Raw genomic sequence first — 14,812 nt, forward strand, 5'->3', positions numbered from 1 at the left:
TATTCAGATTGGGACTGGTTGCCACCAGTATTGGCCTCACACCTTGTACTGCCTTTCTCACATCGCGCCGTTCGATGACTCCATTTATGTCATTTTCTTGCACTGTATGCATCTATGGTGCTTCTAAGCTAGGCGAGGAGACGAGGACACTTGAGGCTGTTGGGCCTTTTTGCTACAGAGTTTGGTATGTCTTTCAATCTTGCAATTTTCATATGCATGAATAGCAGATTATTTCTCTTTTAATTAATATACAAATTCTCGTGTTTCAGGAAATTCCTTGACGTTGGCCAATTATAGTCCTTTATATGCAAGCCTCTAATTTATGTTACATGGTTTCATAGTGTAGTGATTTTTCTTAATGGATTTTTCCCAATCTAATAATCTACTTGATCAAGCGTTAGTGTAAGGTTAGTTTGTTCAGCAGTACCAGGCTGAGCCAGAAGGCGAGCTCGCTTCTTTTGTTGTGGTCCTCATATATTTTTGTTATCAATTCATTTTGGAGATTCACATTCGACATTTTGGTTTAGAACTCCAGCTACAAGCATATCTTTCATTTAGGTGAATAAAGATGTTAGATTAGTAGTTAAATCACTGTGTATATTTGATTTTGTTTTTTGTACCCAGCAGTGTCCAATACTATATTTGCCATGCATTGAACAGAAACAAGTGTGAGACCTACTGGCTGATTTGCAGATGTGATGAATGCGCATGGAGTGCGGCTTCTGCCCCAGGTCAGCAACTGCTTGGCCTCCTCTGCCTCTTCTCCTATCGCCGGAGATGCCATGCAGCAGCGTAGAGCGTTTGGTGCAGGTTTACATTTCTTATTTTTCCCTCATGAGTCCTTTATTATTCTCTTCCCTTTCTATTCAAATTTTTCTGTCATTGTACTTGCATATGGGGTCAATAATTGTTTTTGGAGGAAACTTCCATGGGTTGTTTTTCGAGGAGGGCTGTGATTAGTACAGAAGTTTGCTCTCTGAATTTTGCAGTGCTGACAAGACACTAGTGGAAAACAGGGCTTCCGTGGGAGCCTTTTGTCGCGGGCGCGCCTGCACCCGCGACAAATGGCCTGGCCACGTCGCCCCGAAACCATGTGGAGCGCGCGGAGGCTTTTGTCGCGGCCTTTTGTCGCGGGCCGTATTACGACCCGCGACAAAAGGGGTAGGAGCGACGTGGCCACCCCTTTTGTCGCGGGTCGTAATACGGCCCGCGACAAAATGTCCCCCCCTATATATATATATAGAAGCAGCCAGCCACCCCCCACCTCATTTTTTCCTTGGTGGTGAAGGTGGAGGTGTATGCTAGCTCATTTTTTCTACATGTGCACAAGAGGTGTTTGATGGAATGCTTGTGAGAGGGATGCCACTTGGTTTTATTTGATAAGATTTCTCCTCTTTTTGATCCAAAAAGGTTAGCAACTATTTTCTCGACTATATATATATGCATAGTCCGTACAATATTAATTTTAGCAAGGTGATTGCATCTGATACATATATAATTGTGCTTATGATGCAGATGAGTCATCCATGGATGTACGGTAACCGATGTGCTCCCGCTTTCAGAGAGGGCGTGAATTCTTTCCTGCTTGTGGCCGAGGCCAACAAGTCGAAGCAAGGTTTTATGTGCTGTCCATGTCTAAAATGTAAGAACGAGAAGGATTACTCTTGCTCAAGAGATATTAAGAGCCACCTGCTTCGGTTTGGGTTCATGTCCAGTTATAATGTTTGGACCAAGCACGGAGAAGAAGGGGTTATGATGGAAGACGGCGATGAGGAAGAAGATAATGATGAGAAGTATTATCGATCTATGTTCTCTGAATGCTTTGATACCGCAATGGACGACAATGAAGAAGAAGGAGGTGAAGAACAGCATCGATGATCCTGTTGATGATGATCTTCGTCGGGCCATTTCGATGCAAGAAGAGACCGTGACACGGATAAGGAGAGGTTGCAGTTCGACAAGATGTTAGAGGACCACCACAAATTGTTGTACCCAGGTTGTGAAGATGGGCATAGAAAGCTGGGTAGCATATTGGAATTGCTGAAATGGAAGGCAGAGGTCGGTGTGACTGACTCGGGATTTGAGAAATTGATGATAATATTAAAGAAGCTGTTTCCAAGAAATAATGAATTGCCCGTCAAGACATATGAAGCAAAGAAGCTTGTCTGCCCTCTAGGATTAGATGTGCGTAAGATACATGCATGCATTAATGATCGTATCCTCTACCGCGGTGAGAAGTACGAGAATTTGAATAAATGCCCGGTATGTGGTGCATTGCGGTATAAGATCGTAAAAGATGACCCTGGTGATGTTGAGGGCGAGCCACCCAGAAGAGGGTTCTGCGAAGGTGATGTGGTATGCTCCAATAATACCACGGTTGAAACGTTTGTTCAGAAACAAAGAGCATGCCAAGTTGTTGCGATGGCACATGGAAGAACGTAAGAAAGACGCGATGTTGAGGCACCCCGCTGATGGTCGGCAGTGGAGAAACATCGGGAGAGAGTTTCCGGATTTTGCAGGTGAGGCAAGGAACTTATACTTTGGTCTAAGTATAGATGGCATGAATCCTTTTGGGGAGCAGAGCTGCAGTCACAGCACCTGGCCCGTGACTCTATGTATCTACAACCTTCCTCCTTGGTTGTGCATGAAGCGGAAGTTCATTATGATGCCAGTGCTTATCCAAGGCCCAAAGCAACCGGGCAACGACATTGATGTGTACCTAAGGCCATTAGTCGATGAACTTTTGGAGTTGTGGGCCAAACCAGGTGTACGTGTGTGGGATGAGCACACGGAGCAAGAATTTGACCTACGAGCGTTGCTATTCGTAACCATCAATGATTGGCCTGCTCTCAGTAACATTTCAGGACAGACGAACAAAGGATACAATGCATGCACACACTGTTTAGATGAGACTGAAAGTAAATATTTGGGAAAAAGCAGAAAAGTTATGTACCCGTTCAATCGTCGTTTCCTTCCGCGCAAGCATCCCTTAAGGAAAAAAGGCAAGCATTTCGATGGCGAGGCAGACCGCCGTCCGAAGCCTGTCCCCCGTAGTGGTGCTGATATATTTGACATGGTCAAGGATTTAAATGTTATCTTTGGAAAGGGTCCAGGCAGTCGACCTGTTCCGAAAGACGATGACGGACACGCGCCCATGTGGAAGAAGAAATCTATTTTCTGGGAGCTAGAATATTGGAAAGTCCCTGAAGTCCGCTCTGCAATCGACGTGATGCACCTGACCAAGAATCTTTGTGTGAATATTCTAGGTTTTCTGGGCGTGTATGGAAAGACAAAATATACACCAGAAGCACGGGAGGACCAGGAACTTCATAAAGGACGAAACGGCAATCATCCAGGGCAGTTTGTAGGGCCTGCCAGCTACGCTCTTACCAAACAAGAGAAGGAGATCTTTTTTGAAGCCCTATTCAGTATCAAGGTTCCGTCATGTTTCTCGTCGAATATAAAGGGGATAGTAAATATGAAGGAGAAAAAATTCCAGAACCTGAAGTCCCATGACTGTCACGTGCTTATGACACAATTGCTTCCGATTGCATTGAGGGGACTTCTACCAGAAAATGTTCGACTAGCCATTGTGAAGATATGTGCATTCCTGAACGCAATTTCTCGAAGGTAATGGATCCGTAAACTTTGTCGGGATTACAGGAAGATGTGGTCCAATGTCTTGTCGCCTTCGAGTTGTTGTTCCCACCATCCTTCTTCAATATTATGACGCACCTCCTCGTTCACCTAGTTGAAGAGATTAGAATTCTCGGTCCTGTATTTCTACACAATATGTTCCCCTTCGAGAGGTTCATGGGAGTCTTAAAGAAATATGTTCATAACCGAGCTAGGCCGGAAGGAAGTATCTCAAAGGGCTACGGAACCCGAGGAGGTCATTGAGTTTTGTGTTGACTTTCTTCCGACCTTAAGCCGATTGGTGTTCCTGAATCTCGGTATGAGGGGAGGCTGATGGAAAAGGCACACTAGGAAGGAAAGCAACGGTGTGGAGGGACAAGATTTCTTTCAATCAAGCGCACTACACAGTTCTATACAATTCCAGCTTGGTGGCTCCGTACATCGAGAAACATAAGAATGTTTTACGAGAAATAAACCCGGGCCAGCCCGAGTCCTTGATTACACGTCAACACATGAATACCTTCGGCAGTTGGTTGCAAAGACATCTCATTAATGACCCATCTGCGGTGGAGCAGCTGTACTTGTTGGCCAGGTTACCATCTTCAAACATATGTACATTCCAAGGGTACGAGATAAATGGGAATACATTTTACACGATCGACCAAGATAAAAAGAGCACCAACCAAAACAGCGGTGTCCGCTTTGATGCAACAGACGAGAATGGGCAGACCACCACATATTATGGATACATAGAGGAGATATGGGAACTTGACTATGGTCCCACTTTTAAGGTCCCTTTGTTTCGGTGCAAATGGGTGAAGCTCAGCGCTATACATATTGACGATAAGTACGGTATGATAACAGTGGATCCCAACAATCTTGCGTACCTGGACGAGCCTTTTGTCCTAGCCAGCGAGGTGGCTCAAGTTTTCTACGTGAAGGACATGTCTAGCAAATCAAGAAAAAGAAATCAACAAAAGAATACATCAATCGAGGAGCCAAAGCGCCACATAGTTCTTTCTGTGAAAAGAAACATCGTGGGAGTGGATGACAAGACAGACATGTCAGAAGATTATAATAAGTTTAAAGAAATTCCGCCCTTCACGGTGAAAATTGACCCAAGCATCTTGCTAAATGATGAAGATTCTCCATGGCTACGGCGTAGAAGATCACAACACTAGATGGCGATGTAATAATGTATTCTTCATATATAGTTCCCAAGACAATCTCTACATTTATGTAATAATGAAGATTAAACTGTGCTTGGCTTGTTGATCTGCTTGGCAAGGCGTATCGATGCTCCTTTTATAGGCACGGCACCGCTTCTACTTTGTCTTATTCCTTCGACAGGCCGTCATGCGCTACATGCTTTATCTCATCGAGCAGTGCGTCCACCCACGCGTCCTTATCCTGCCGACACCTTTAGTCGCGGTTGCAGCCACCAACCGTGACAAAAGGTTACCGACACATCCTTATCCTGCCGACAGCTTTAGTCGCGGTTGCAGCCACCAACCGTGACAAAAGGTTACCGACACATCCTTATTATCCTGCCGACATCTTTAGTCGCGGTTGCAGCCACCAACCGTGACAAAAGGCCCTCCTAGATAAGCCTCCCCGCCTTTTGTCGCGGTTTGAGCCTCCACCCGGGATGAAAGTTTCGCGCGCCACTTCGTTCCCGCCTATTTTCTTCCCGCATTCCCGCCATTTTTCCACTATATATATGTAGGCTTGGACTCTCATATCTGCAAACCTCATCACTCTCTCCCATGGCTTCCATCGTATGTCTAACACCCCGGGAGGCGGAGGCGCTTTGCGCCTCGAACTACCCCTGCCCGCCCGGCTACCGCGTCCCGACCGGCTGGTTGCTGAGCGTCGGAGGCGTACCGGTCCCTCCTATCCCTGTAGGTGTGCCACGCGAGATGGCCATCACGAACCACTACTATTTCGAGCTCACGCCTGAGCAGCGGAGGAATCCCGGTGGCATCCCGACTACAGCCCGACTTGGGACAGCTTCTTCATCAATCGGCGTGAGAGGGCGGTTGCCAGTACGAGGAGGACGGCCCGCCTCCTTCGAACTTCAACGAGGCCGGCCGTCGGATGTGGTGGCGCGGCCGGACTCTCCAGAGCGTCCTGGCCTATCGTGGCCCCCGCCTGCGCTACCCTCAATCCCAGCCCACGCGTGGTCATCCGCCGAGGTTCGACAACCGCGACCCCGATGCTAGCGACGATGACGTCGGCGACTTTGATGACTACTGTGGCGACGTGTATAGGACTAGGCACGACTATGATTGAATGGCTCCAACATTCGAATCTGTCATTGTATCTTATTTTTCAGTTGAGCTCTGTACTTTAATTTCAGTTCAATCGTAATAAATTTCGTGTCAACCACTTTATTGAACAAAAACAACCGACAACGACTTTATAAACTAAATTTAAACTAATAGAACCGACAACGACTTTATTGAAATTACAATAAAATAGATAAATTACTAGTCTAGTCTCTACTCGTCGTCGGAGGTTGTCTCCGTCCAAAGGTCATCCCACCGAGGGTCGTTTTCGGTCCAAGTTGTATTCGAGTTCTCGAGCTCGAAGGCGGCGACGGCCCGACGGTGGCGCCTGTTGGACCTGCGTTGTGCCCTAAGGTTAGCAAAGAACGCGTCGGGGGACCGCGCCCTCCACTGGCGCATCAACTGCTCGTCGCGCTCGGCGATGGCGATCCTGCGCTGCACCTGGCGATGCCGGTGGACGGTCCTCGTCGGTGACGAGGCACGGCGGTGGCGCGAGGAACTCCGCCTCCTCTAGCGATTCAACATCCGGGAAGTTTATGTCGTGCCCTGGCCGCCGAAAGCGCCACGCCGCCGCGTCGTAGCGCGCGCCGCCTCTTCCGGCGTGTTGTACGTGCCGAGGGTGAGGCGGAAGCCACCGGCGCGTATCTCGGCGGTGAACCTACCGCTCGGATGCACTCGAACGCCACGGAAACCGGACACCCTCGACGACATGGAGGCATCCCGGAGATGAATGAGCGGAGGCGGTGGCGACGTGTGGTTGCGCCCGCACTCGTCGCTCTATATAGCGCACGCGGGGCATGGCACGTGTCGGCCGGTGGCTACACGTCGCACGCCGGCGTCGGCGGGGTGAGGCACGTGTCAGCGGTGGCTACATGTCGCACGCCGGCGTCGGCGGGGCGAGGCACGTGTCAGCGGTGGCTAAACGTCGCACGCCGGCGTCGGCGGGGTGAGCCACGTGTCGGCCGGTGGCTACACGTCGCACGCCGGCGTCGGCGAAGGCGAGGCACGTGTCAGCATTTATATATGCGAGATGCAAATAGTTCTATGGATGTCATATTCATGTTCATTGGATTTTTCTGATCAATTTTCATATATAACACTTTTCTTTTTGAGTTACCATTTAAAAGTTATTGAAATAATAGTTTTTATTTAAAAAAAACAGAAAAAAAGAAAAACAAAAAACAGAAAAAAACAGAAAAACAAAAACGGTCCAGGCCTGATCCGCGTCCAACGGCTCCAGGCCGTTGGATTCAAACGGCCGGAGCCGTTGGATGCGCTTCACGCGGATCGGCCGCCTCCCCCTCCCACCCCTTTTGTCGCGGGTCGAGCCACGGCCCGCGATAAAGACCCCTTTTGTCGCGGGTGGGGGCTTGACCCGCGACAAAGGGGGTCTTTGTCGCGGGTCAAGCCCCCACCCGCGACAAAAGGCCCTAGGTATAAATACCTACCGCCGCGGGCGGAGCCCCCACCCGCGACACCGGAGGCCATTTTCCTTAGCAACAATCGCGCCGTCAGGCTGCCGAAATCCACCGCCGCCGCCGCCGGCCATCTTCCTCGCCTCCGGCCGCCGCCCTTGCCACTTCTGAGCCGCCTCTTCGCCGCCCCCGCCACCTCCGCCACTCTGCGCCGCCTCTGCGCGCGCCGGCCGCGCCCTCTGCGCGCCACCTCCGACGAGATCTCGCGCGCGCGCCACCTCGACCGCCGCCTCCTCCGGCCGCCGCCTCCTCTGGGACACCCCGGCCGCCGCCGCCGCCCTCTGCGCCACCCTCGAGAAGCAGGTAGCCGCCACCCTCCGCCGCCCCGCGCGCAGTGCCGGCCGGCCATGCTCCCGACCTTTTTTCGTTAAGTTTTTTCATTAAGTTTTTTAATTAAGTTAGTTAGTTTAGTTTAGTTAGTATTAGTATTTAGTTTTAATTAGTATTAGTTAGTTAGTATTAGTATTAGTATTTAGATTAAATTTAGTATTAGTTAGTTAGTTTAAATTTTTGTAGATAGTTAATTCAAATTTCGTAGTTACTTAGTTTAAATTTTGTATTAATTCAAATCTTGTAGTTAGTTAGATTAAATTTTGTATTAATTTAAATTTTATATTAGTTAGCTTGTAAACAACCGACGCAAACACTCTCGCGAACAACACTCGCCGACACCGCTCTCCCTCTCGCGAACAACACTCGCCGACACCCCTCTCCATCTCGCGAACACTAGCCGACACCCCTCTCCCTCTCGCGAAAACCATCGACGCCGCAACTCCCCTCTTCTCTCCCTTCTCGCGAACAACACTCGCCGACACCCCTCTCCATCTCGCGAACACTAGCCGACACCCCTCTCCCTCTCGCGAAAACCATCGACGCCGCAACTCCCCTCTTCTCTCCCTTCTCGCGAACAACCGACGCCGACACCCTCTCTCTCTCTCTCTCTCGCAAACACGCGTCGCCGACACCCTCTCTCCCTCTCTCGCAAACACGCGTCGCCGACACCCTCTCCCTCGCAAACACGCGTCGCCGACACCATCTCCCTCTCGCAAACACGCGTCGCCGACACACTCTCCCTCTCGCAAACACGCGTCGCCGACACCCTCTCCCTCTCGCAAACACGCGTCGCCGACACCCTCTCCCTCTCGCAAACACGTGTCGCCGATTAGGGTTAGGGTTTGGTTTGTGTTTGATTAGGGTTAGGGTTTGGTTTGTGTTTGAACATTTACTTATCGATTTAATTCTTTTGCAGAAACAATGGATCAATTCGAACGGGACTTGGAACAGGAAGACATATTCGCGGACATAATCCGCGATGGTACAGAAGCCGACCGAGCCGGCTCCGGTGATGGAGAAGCCGACGGCTCCGGTCATGGAGAACCCGATGGCTCCGGTGATGGAGAAGCCGACGGCTCCGGTGACGGAGAAGCCGACGGCTCCGGTGACGGAGAAGCCGACGACGGCTCCGGTGACGAGGTATTAATGGATTTCTATATGTACATATGTATTGAGGCATTAGTATAGAGGCATTAATGCAATTCTATATGTATTCTCTTAGGCCTCCGAAGATAAGATAGAGAAACGAGGCCCGGCAAAGAAGTTGACCAAGAAAGACCACTTCACAATTGAAGCTATATCACCGGAAGGCCAACCGGTGGTACCCGAGAATGTCGGAGTGAAGTTCAAAAATCAGTGCGGAGTTGTGGTTAGAGATCGTGTCCCGATCACTGTCAGAGAATGGAACAAGACGAAGAATCTGTCCGAAAATCAGGTTGCCGATAGGTACAAAGACACACTTTTCAGAGACCTGATGGCACATTTCACTTTGCCAGATTTGGGATCGGAGTCTGAGAATGCTAAGCAGCGAGAGCTAGTGAAGAAATGGGCTCTTAAGAAGATGGGGGAACTTTTCCGGGCGTATAAGAACCGGTTATGGAAAAATTATAAGAAAGACAAGAAGCCTCCATTATTCGAGAACTACCTAGCGAAGCAGGAGCATAACTGGGAAGAATTTGTGAGGTACAAAGAATCAGAGGAGGCTGTGAACCTGTCAGCGAAAAACAAGAAGAATGCAAGCGAGAAGAAATATCACCATCATACGGGGCGAGGGGGCTACGGAAGAGCCATGCCTAAGTGGGATGCACAAGAGGCTGAGATGGAGCTGAACGGGATCACTCCAGAACCCACGCGAGAAGGATGGGACATAAGGGCTCGAAATTGGTTCCTCGCGCATGGCTGTGAGTATGACATGAAGACAGGGAACATTGTTGAAAGTGACACCAGGGTTAGGGTACCAGGCAAAAATGGATTGAAGTGACGACAGATATAAAGGCGGGAAAACTAAAGTTTGCTCCCGATAGAGAGAAAGACTTGCTGACGCTTGTCCTCGGTAATCCTGAGAAGGGAGGACGAACAAGAGGCTTCGGCCCTAGTGTTCCGTGGTCGCTTGGGTTTCCGGCCGACGCGGAGACTTATAGAAGCCGAGCGAGAGCTAAACAACGCCAGCTGGAGGTGCAGAATGACCGGATGGCCGAGTTCCAACGCCGACTTGACCAGCAGCAGCGGGAGCTTCAGCAGCAGCAGCGGGAGATAAATGAACTAAAAGGACAACGCCCGCCAGATAATACCGCTGAAATATCTCAGCAACGAGACAGCAGCGTGGCCGACTCGGAGGCCCCTCCTACACGGATGATGATAGATGCCGGTCTGGCGACCCCTTGGATGGAATCAAGGAGACAACACCTTGTGATCTCCATGAGGTGTTCGGGAAGGTTTCGTTAAGGTGGCGGTCGGCTATGTCTTACCGGCATTTGGACCTGAAGGTGAGCCGGCAACATGGCATGGCAATCCGATTCCAGCTGGCTATGCTCGTGTCGGGGTGGATTCAGTTGTCCCGCAGTGGGAGACATTGGAGCTCCATATCCCTGGAGGTGATGGGGGCTTACACTCAGACAGGTGCCGGGAGAAATCATTCTCTGGGAAAAGAAGAACATCAGGCTGCCAGGCTGGGTAGCACCTAGTACCGGTCGTCCCAGCAGGTCACCATCACCTCCTCCAGGTGATCGCAGGCCACCATCACCTCCTCCTACTGATCACATGTCGCCACCATCACCCCGTGGGTACGACGTCGACCACGACATCGGTAGTCCATCTCCATCTCCAGCGCCGCCGCCTCCGCCCACTAAGACTCGGAATGCACCCAGCCGGAAGCGTTTCAAGAGTCCTATCCCCAAGAGGTCGCCCCTCCCAAAAGTACCAAAGGTTCCTCCCCCCCGTCCTTGGGATCTTACTGTCGAGGAAAATGCGGCCGCTGTTGCGAAACACAACTATGATCATTTCCATAAGCCAAAACCTCCAGCGCCAGAGCCATACACAGAGAAGCAAATAGAATATGCTACTAGTTTTCTGAACACACCATCGCAGTATGAGTTACACGAGAAGAAGGATGACTATACACGCACTCTTGCGAAGGTAATTGACCAAAAGAAGGATGAAAAGGATAAGGAGAAGGACATTGCTGGCACGAGCAAATCATCAGCTAGAAGTGCAGATGAGAAAAGGTCAAGTTCAACAAGTGCACCCCTCAAGGCCAAGCAAACGACAAAAGGCAAAAAGAGAAAGGAAGTTCCCCTCCTCGGTGCTCAGCCCAAACAATCGATCCCAACACTCAAAGTGCTTAATGTTCCCAAGCTGTACCAGGAACATCATGGTGGTATCCATATGGAAGAAGCTGCAAGGCTAGCGGCTGCTTGTTCAGTTACCGTGGAGGAATTGCTGTCTGCAGCAGATGCTGACATACCCACTGCTGATATAGCTCCTAAATTTGTCTACGGGGCCGACTTGGTCAGCAGAGAGCAGCTGCATAAACTGCCAACACATATGCGGAATTTGCATCAGTGGTACCTTGATGCATGCAAGGAGAAAAAATGTACATCGTGGCGAGTATACCATGGGAATATTACTACCGAAAGGAGGAGATCCATATTGAGATGAATGAACTCGCAGTTATTCAATCTAGAAGCCCTCGACAAATCTCTCATGAGTTGCTATTGCTTGTAAGTTGTTAACTACATATAAGTTCATTTTCATTCAGTTCATGTTCGTTTTCATTGCATATATATACTCATTATATCTTATGGGTTCTCTTTTGCAGACTGAAGATCAGTGAGTGCAAAAGTAATAATATTATCAATGTTGGGTTTGTTGACCCAGATAAAATACATGTTGAAACGGTGAAGCATAAACGCGAAGAAACGGGGGGAAACCTACTAAGGTTTTTGGGGCAGCAATATTTCTGTGATTCAATATTCTTTCCTTACAACTACGAGTGAGAGTCTTAATGATCTTTTATATATGCACATTCAATTTTTCTTACTCGATGTTAAGTGTAATTCCTGACGTATATGCATAACATGTGCAGCTTCCACTGGATTCTACTAGACATTCAACCTGATAAGGGAATAGTTGAAGTAAAAGACCCACTGAGTAGAGGCCTGGACGGGTTCCAGGACTTGCAGAAGTTGCTCCAAGTGTAATTTCCTTCATCGCCGCGCTTTATCTTTCGTGAGATATCAATTAATTATCCACTCATTCAATCATTCTTTTGCATGGCAGGGCTTGGCAAGCTTTGAAGAATGTTCATAAGGAGATTACCTTTGCAAAGAAGCTAACATTTAATCCTGTACCGTGCCCCCAGCAGCCACAAGGGACGAATCTATGTGGATACTACGTTTGCGAGTCCATTCGCATGTTAACCACTGAGAAGCAGAACAGAAATAAATTCGACGTAAGCAATAACATTCACAACTTTATTTATTATCATCAATATTTCGTTATCAAGACTGATATAGTCATACTCATCTCATTTTCGTATATAGGTCGACTTCATGCGGGACAGACTCCAACCAAAGGAACACGCACTAGGAATCGCGGAGGAACTGGCGGGACTTTTGGTTAGAGAAGTCATAAACAACAAAGGCTTGTTTAGTCCAGATAGTTGTTCTACCTCCAAATAGACGGTCGTTAGTACCGTTTGTCGATCGTGAGCTCCATGTATATATGTAGGGAACCTACGAATATGTGTAAGGGGAATCGACTTCTGCTTCCAATATTTGTTTGATCGATCTATATATATATATAATGAATGAATGTGTACAACTTCTAGTAGCGTACAAATATATGCAACTTTTATTTTCGGACGAAAAAAATGAAATAACAGGCGGTCGGTGGCGGGGGGGAGGGGTGCTGCACCCCTCAAACCCTAAAGCAGAAGCGTTGTGCGCGCGCCACGTAGAGGGCCTTTTGTCGCGGGTGGTAATACCGCCCGCGACAAAAGGGCCTGTGCCCTGCGCGCCCCGCGGCTGCCACGTGGTGGACCTTATGTCGCGGGTCGTAAGTGACCCGGGATAAAAGGCCACCCTTTTATCGCGCCTTGCTTGTCGCGGCTGGCCGCCCGCGACAAAAGGCCCTAACCACCCGGATCAAAAGGCCTGTTTTCCACTAGTGAGAAGACACGAATGAGAGGCTATTAAATTGTGCCTATCCTTTTGAGTTATTGCTGGAAGTTTAATCACTGCCACAAGTAAATTTACTTGATTTCTTTTGGCTTTCAATTTTATCGTTTATCTGCATAAGTGAATTTAATTGCTTTCTTTTGGCTTTCAGTTTCATCGTTTATCTGCATATTTTCCATCTAATAATCAGTTGATAGCATGACACGTCGGAACCTTCATATGCCTTACAATTTCATGAATTATCAATCATTGTGCTTCCAGTAGCTAGCTAACAACCATTTTGTTGTTTTTCACTTGTGGCATGGTATTGGCATGCTCCCTTTTTTCTGGATGTACACATATATGGTTGTGGAAATGAGGGTTAGGATCTAAAAAATGGCGTATTACATTCTAAAAAAATGTTATTTCCGTTCTAAAGTGCAACAAATAGGTTATGTTCATATGATACTTCTCTTCTTTGCTTCCGACATCTCATGCTTTGGCTGCATTTTTTTTCAGTTTTACTCTTTCCATAGTCAGATGTTGCCAACGACTATTTTCTAAGCACATTATTCCTTGGTGTTGGCTTATCACAATTCAAGAATGGATGATTATCTTTTAGCTTGGTTTTATTTGGGTGATATCGGTCTTGAATAACTATCAGTTCTATTACTCTACCAATTACCACTGTTGCTGATGCTTTACATGCCTGCCAAATTGTACATTGGTTCCAATATAAATAGCAGATTCTAGCTTTCAAAAGATTTGCTACATCAAGACAACGTTATATAGATTTCCTTTTGTCATAAAAATTCAAAGTTAATTAGATGGTATCAAGGCTATTATATTTAGATTTTCCAAATGCGTTTAGCTAATGTAATATAATTCTTCTTTACTGTTTACTGTTACAAATGTCAACCTGGGCGTATGCACATAATTCTGCTGCTAGCCTCTTTTTCAAACTCTTGCTTCCGTTTCTGATGCATGTGGAGATAACCACAATTTGTTTATTCTTGTGTATTACGTACAGTATCTAATATGTCTTCTTTCCTGACGCCTTATTGTTGTGGTTCAGTAGTATTATCCTCCTTTCTGTACCAGTTATTTTAAAGTTGCTTCATGGTATTTCTTTGCTTAAATACAATTATGTATTATGCAATCTGTATGCTTCCTTTATGGCTAGAAAGGATTGGAGATCTTATAGTGTGCTTACTTTTCTAATCTGTTATAGCTGTTTGCCAATCGTAGGTTTATCAAAGGTTTAGTATCTTTCAATTCTCCTTGTTGCTTTATTTGTTTTGCCTTCATCAGTTTAGGTCCACACAAAAAAAAAAAAAAAAATTCCACTCCATGGTTGCAGCTTGATGGAAACTGTCGTGATCTTGGCCAGTGTCATGCTGAAACCTATGCTGAAGAAGCTTCACCAGCATGAAAGCTGTGCTATTTTCGCTACATATATGTAGTGCATTCTTCTGCTTTGCTGTCTGGATGTATTTCACGCTTGTTCCAGTAATTTTCTTTATATGTCGACCAGCACTACTCTCACTTAATATAGCGGTTTATAATTCGTTTATCAGTCCGCAGGTCGGGGTCGTGCGCCTAGAGTTTATTAACTATTACGGGGTGTCTGAATGTTTCTGTTTAGAAGCTTATAATCTGTTACGTGATATCAACATTTCCCCGTATTGGAAAGACAAATTTAGAAGTTTTTGTATAATTTACAAATATCACTTGACAGGAAACGACAAGCTTTTATAATCTACAAATGAATAGCTGGTTGTATATAAGTTCTAATGGTGAATTTGTATTGATTTGTGCCACTGTTATTTTCAAAGGTTAATAATAGAAATTGTTTGACATAATATTCGTTAGTGTGAAAGGCGGGCCGCGCGAAGGTGTGCCCCTAAACCTGATAGAGCTTGCC

At 47.3% G+C, this 14,812-nt stretch overlaps 2 long non-coding RNA genes across 3 annotated transcripts in view; both read left to right on the forward strand.

The window, feature by feature from the left end:
• LOC127305113 (uncharacterized) overlaps positions 1-14,464 on the forward strand; it is a 29,306-nt gene extending 14,842 nt beyond the window's left edge. Inside the window, exons 5-7 of one of the 2 annotated variants that reach the window (XR_011746169.1) lie at positions 8-184; positions 694-810; positions 14,249-14,464. This is a non-coding gene — a long non-coding RNA (uncharacterized lncRNA). Of the gene's footprint in view, positions 1-7; positions 185-269; positions 515-693; positions 811-14,248 lie in introns of those variants that run through there. The other variant, XR_007853675.2, reaches the window with a different exon arrangement.
• Positions 11,727-12,476, forward strand: LOC139831870 (uncharacterized). The gene is made up of 3 exons (XR_011746170.1): positions 11,727-11,927; positions 12,011-12,182; positions 12,274-12,476. It is a non-coding gene; the product is annotated as an uncharacterized lncRNA (long non-coding RNA).
• Positions 14,465-14,812: the final 348 nt, after the last annotated feature.

The sequence above is a fragment of the Lolium perenne genome, chromosome 6 (assembly GCF_019359855.2).
Source record: "Lolium perenne isolate Kyuss_39 chromosome 6, Kyuss_2.0, whole genome shotgun sequence".
In the NCBI taxonomy this organism is placed as follows: Eukaryota; Viridiplantae; Streptophyta; class Magnoliopsida; order Poales; family Poaceae; genus Lolium; species Lolium perenne.